The 5,275-nt window shown below is 41.9% G+C and overlaps 1 pseudogene; it reads left to right on the top strand.

Annotated features, from left to right (window-relative positions):
* The first annotated feature begins 479 nt into the window (after positions 1–479).
* Positions 480–3,249, top strand: LOC147917902 (T-cell surface glycoprotein CD1a-like; annotated as a pseudogene).
* Positions 3,250–5,275: the final 2,026 nt, after the last annotated feature.

Below are 5,275 nucleotides of genomic sequence, written 5' to 3'. Positions count from 1 at the left end.
GCAGGAGAAGATTAGGTAGCGTGCTGGAAAGCAATTTAGTTTCATGCTTTAATTGTGTGAGTTAGAAAAAAAGGCCCTAGAGGTAAAGTGACTTTTCAATGCCGCATAAGACTATTTCCATAGCAACTGAATTAGGGGAAGTTGAACAGGATGGAAGCTGGTGACAAGCAGAGAAGCTGGAAGCCAGAGAGGAAAGTCACAACTGGAGGTGCCAATGAGTCTGAGTAGGCGATCCAGAGAACTGGAGGGCAAACGAGGTTATGAGTAGGCGCGCCCCAGAACTAAAGGGGAAATGAGAGTTGAATAGGTGGTTCAGGGTTTAGGGAAGGAGTAGATTTTCTGTTTTGCAGACGATAAATAAAGTAATGGTTATTCTGATAGAAGTAGAAAGAAATCAAAAAAGAGATGTTGTGGAGTAGGTTTGTTTAGAACAGAAATCAAAGACCAACTTAGAGAAAGAAATAACATCTGCAAATGAAATGCTGTCCCTGCAACTTCAATTGCTAGCAGTTCTCCTCTCAGTTGGTGACAATAGAGATGGTAAGAACTCTGGCACTGCCAGAGGTTGGCTGCAAGAGAGTCTGTGTGTGTGTGCATGTAGCAAGTTTTCCCCAGCATATGCCTAGGGAGTGACGGCGTCAACCTAGTTCCATTCTGAGTACCCCTGACCAGGTCCCTGTGCTCTTGTGAAGGTTGAATACAAAGAATCGGGCCTAGCGGGAAGGAAAATGTCTCCTGAGATAACTATGGATCCCCTTTACTAAAGATTCTGAGTTTCCCCTCTATAGTACATTTCTTTCTCCATTCTCTCTCTTTCCCAATGTCTGTTTCTGTTCTCATTTCATTTGTTCTTTTGCTACAGACTTCCATGAGCCAGTCTCCTTCTAAATCATCCAGATCTCATCATTTTACAACTGTTCCTGGGTACAAAATTTGGCCTTAGGTTGGTTGGATGAGTTGCAGACTCACGGGTGGGAGAGCAACTCTGGCACTTTCATTTTCCTGTGGCCCTGGTCCAAGGGCAAATTCACCAATGAAGATTTGATGGAACTGGGAAAGTTATTCCATATGTTCTCCATTGGATTTCTTCAGGCATTTCACAGCCATGCCAGTCAATGGCAACTTGAATGTGAGTTCTGTTTCTTCCACAGGGAGTGGGTATATGGGTAGGAGGTGTGTTTGTCTCAATGAGTTTCTTTTTCCTCTAGGAAACAGTCTTCATTCACTTCTGAATCTTACATCCCCTCACTATAAATCTGCAATTACACACTTTTGGGCAATGTGCAAAATCCATATCCTGTTTCTACAAAAGCTTCAAGTCTTCTGTTACTTACAAACCCTTCTCTCATTGACTGCATGCTTGTGCTTTATTATCTTCCATTAGTGGTTTCCTGTGACCACCCCTTTCCTTGGCCTCCAACCAGAAACTCTCAGCTTCTTCATTCTTTGAGTGACTCCTTACAGTGTGATTTTCTCCTGCATTCCATCTCTTCAGAAATCTCTCTTGATACATTCATTGTAACCTTTTGCATTCCATTCACTCTGGATTATTATAATGTCAACTCTCTCACACTCAGTCCTACCTTATTCTCTTGCCCACCCCATTTATGCACCTTCTTTAAATAATTTAACCCCTTCCTCTTGTTATTCATCTCTTCCTCCATCTCCAACTACCACCAATTCCTCTTTTTCTGAACCTCTGTTGAAACCAAACTTTGCTCCATTCCCTCAAATCTCCTAAATTTTCCTTCTGTTTCTATTGTCTTTTGCTTCCACTCATTTCATTTTACCTTTTTTTTTCACTCCCTCCTTCATCTAATTCACAACCCCTCTTCACCAAATGCCTTTGAGTTACTGACAACAGGAGGCTGTGAGCTGCACTTTGAGGAATCCTCAGTAGGCTTCATGAGAGTTGGTTATCAAGGATCAGATTTCCTGAGCTTCCAGAATAATTCATGGTTGCCGTCTCCAGAGGGTGGAGGGCTCAGGGTGTCTGCAGACTATTCAGTTGGGACCAAGTCACCCTGGAAATAATACACAGGCTCCTCAGTGACACTTGCACACATTTTGTCTTTAGTCTTCCTGATGCAGGGAAGGCAGATCTCCAAAGACAAGGTCAGTCCTGTATGCTTACTCCAAGAATTCTCTGTTTTAAAATCATACCTTCCCATTATCCCCTTCTCACCTTCCTAAGAAGGAGCCAAGAGGAAAAGGGAATCATAGGACAGATTTCTAGAGGTTAGAGAGATGTGTCTATCTAAACTGATGTGAAGATCTGAACCTCTATGTCTGTGTTAGAGACCTCATCTGAATATCTTTCCGATCCTCTGTAGTAAGGCCAGAGGCCTGGCTGTCCAATGGCTCTAGTCTGGGTCCTGGCTGTCTGATGCTGGTTTCTCATGTTTATGGCTTCCATCCAAAGCCTATTTGGGTGATGTGGATGTGGGGTGAGCAGGAGCATCTGGTCACTCAGAGAGGTGATGTCTTGCCCAATGCTGATGGGATGTGATATTTTTGGGTGTCCTTAGATGTGGAACCACTGAGGCAGCTGACCTGTCTTGCTGAGTGAGACACAGCAGTCTAGGAGGACAGGACATCATCCTCTACTGGGGTAAGAAAGAACTGGGGACCAAGCTGGGAATGGGAATAGGTGGTCTTCAAGTGGAGCAGGAGAATCAGATGAAAAATTTGGGATTCTAGTGACTACAGATTCAAAAGAAATAAAAGTAAGTTATCCAAGAAATAGAAAAGTAGAAAATGAGGGACCTGCAGATGTAGGAGGATGTGGAGGGTTAGAGGAAGCATTTATCTCTAAACGGGGATGAAAGAAGAAATAGGAAGAAAGGAAATTGCTGATGAAGTCACTGAAGTGAATGAAGGAAGACCAGGGAAATGCAGTAAAACAGGGGGTGGATTTGAAATGACACCCTTGTTTCTCCCAAATCCACAGAATGGCAAACCTCCATGGGCTTGATCTTCTTGGCAGTGATAGTGCCCCTGGTGCTTCTGACAGGTCTTGTATTTTGGCTTAGGTGGCTGGTGAGTTCTTTGTGTCCCTCCTTCCTGCTCTTTGTCCCACTCCCAACTTCTCTTCTCATCTTTTTCATTTTCTATCTCCTCATTTCTCCTCCCAGTCCCCTTCATTCTTATTCCTCACTTCTCACCTCCACCCCATGCAGAGTGACTGCCATCTTTGTTCTTGACAGGACACACTGTGATCTTCCCAGCACTCTTCTCCCTTTGGAATGAGATCCTAGCATTCCAGGGGCTCAGGATATATCTAAACCCAGCATGGTATTGATATTCCTTCAACTTTCCTTGTACAACTTTTTGTTGTTGATGTTTATTTTTGCTTAATTGTCAGTTATTATTATAAGCTAAATGTAATTTTCGAGGATTTGTTGTTGTGACCTGGGTTCTGGGACCTAAAACTCAAATTATAACTCTGAATGGAGGAGGTCTTGGCAATCTCCACATATTCAAATATTAAGGGGTCATCAAGCCCATTTCAGATGTCTCTTCTTCCAGAGTGCCTCCCTGATTTACAAGTGGAAGAATGTCTGGCTTATCTGAACTCCTGGCACACTTGAACTGTACTTTGCCAAATCTAATCCTCACTTCTTGCCCTTTGTTTCAGCTATTTAGATCCCTTTTCCCCTTATAATTTTTAAGCTTTTTGAGAGCAAAGTCCACGTCTTTTTAGTATTTGTACCCTTGGCAAAGTGTCTTACCTGAATGTAACATGTGCTCAATAAAAACCTGTGTTGAATTTATGCCAAATTTATCACTTTTTCTTATTCTTTCCTTCCTCACATGCTTGTAGTAGTTGAGACATTTGATGCTTTCCTTGTTAAAAGTCTTCTTGCGGTGCTGGCCCCGTGGCTTAGCGGTTAAGTTCGTGCACTCCGCTTTGGCAGCCTGGGGTTTGCCAGTTTGAATCGTGGCCACAGTCCTATGCACCGCTCATCAAGCCATGCTGAGGCAGCCTCCCACATAAAGCACCTAGAAGGATGTACAACTATGACATACAACTATCTACTTGTGCTTTGAGGAGAGGAAAAAAAAAAGTCTTCTTGCTTGGCAGAGAGACTCACACTTTGAATATGAAAAGGCGTGTGTTAAAGTCACTGTGATATTGAGTAGGCAAATATTGAGCCATTGCTCCAATGGGAAATACAGGGTTAGGTTCCTGTGAGCCTCCTGTCAAAACATTTGTGTTAAATGATGAATAGATAGCCTTGTTTTATGTATGTTTCTGTTTAAAGACACCTTATTTAATTTTATTTCCAAATATTTTATTTATTATATACAATATTCTTTTACAATAAAACACCAACCAAGAAGTTTTCCTGGGTAATGTGATGGTAAATTTCTTGGGCTTTCATCCACTCAGCTGTACTGTCTACCATGTTCTTAAAAACAAAGAAATAAACAAGCAAACAAAAAGCCGTCATCATCTCATGAATCCACAAATCTAGCTCCTTTTCCATCTTTCCATAGTTTCATTGTACTATTATAGATATTACTTTAGCACTCTCTGAGGAGGCTCCACATACAGATCAGCAAGTTTCCTCTTCTTTTTTCTGGAATTACTGCATTGTTAATTCATTAACACTGAACTCATGTTCTACAACACTGTAACTCATGCCTGAACAAATCTTATCTGCATGTGCTTCTTCTCCATAAGGCATATCACAGCCTTCTTGACTCTTTCTGACTAATGACCCCAAATGGCAATATGAGTTGAGATATTCATAGCTAGACTTCACTTACTTTAGGATTCATTAATTAATTGAATTGGGAGTTCTAAAGCACTTACTATGCAGCAGGGACTTATTGAGTACAAAGTAATTGGGAAGAGAGAGATCACTATCTTCTGAGCTTGAAAATGTTGCCTTCCTCATTTGATTCCACAGTTTACTCTTTTCATTGTTTGTTGTTTGTATGTTTGTTTCTTAGTACAGCAACTTATTTGGGTTAAACTGGGGGAAAAGGACTTCACTCTAATTTGTTTAGGAGGCTGAGAGAGGAGGACCAGGGCAAGGAGAACATCCCGAGGGACCCAGTGTAGGTGGCCATGCTTGCACATGTGGACATTTTTGGAAAATAAAATTGAGATTGGAAATGGGGGAAAGGTGAAAAATATGGGAAAGAGGAGAGCAAACAGTGGGACCGCTGGAATCTTCCTACCTCAATTAGACTGGTTGATTGCTTCTCTAGGCTACAATCTACCTTGTCACCCTTGCATAGCAGCCATGTGATTTTTGGTTGGTTG

Source organism: Ceratotherium simum, chromosome 2 (assembly GCF_057802395.1).
Source record: "Ceratotherium simum simum isolate JZ-2026a chromosome 2, ASM5780239v1, whole genome shotgun sequence".
NCBI lineage: Eukaryota > Metazoa > Chordata > Mammalia > Perissodactyla > Rhinocerotidae > Ceratotherium > Ceratotherium simum.
The sequence above is the reverse complement of the archived record's forward strand: the minus strand, read 5'-3'. Positions and strand labels throughout refer to the sequence as shown.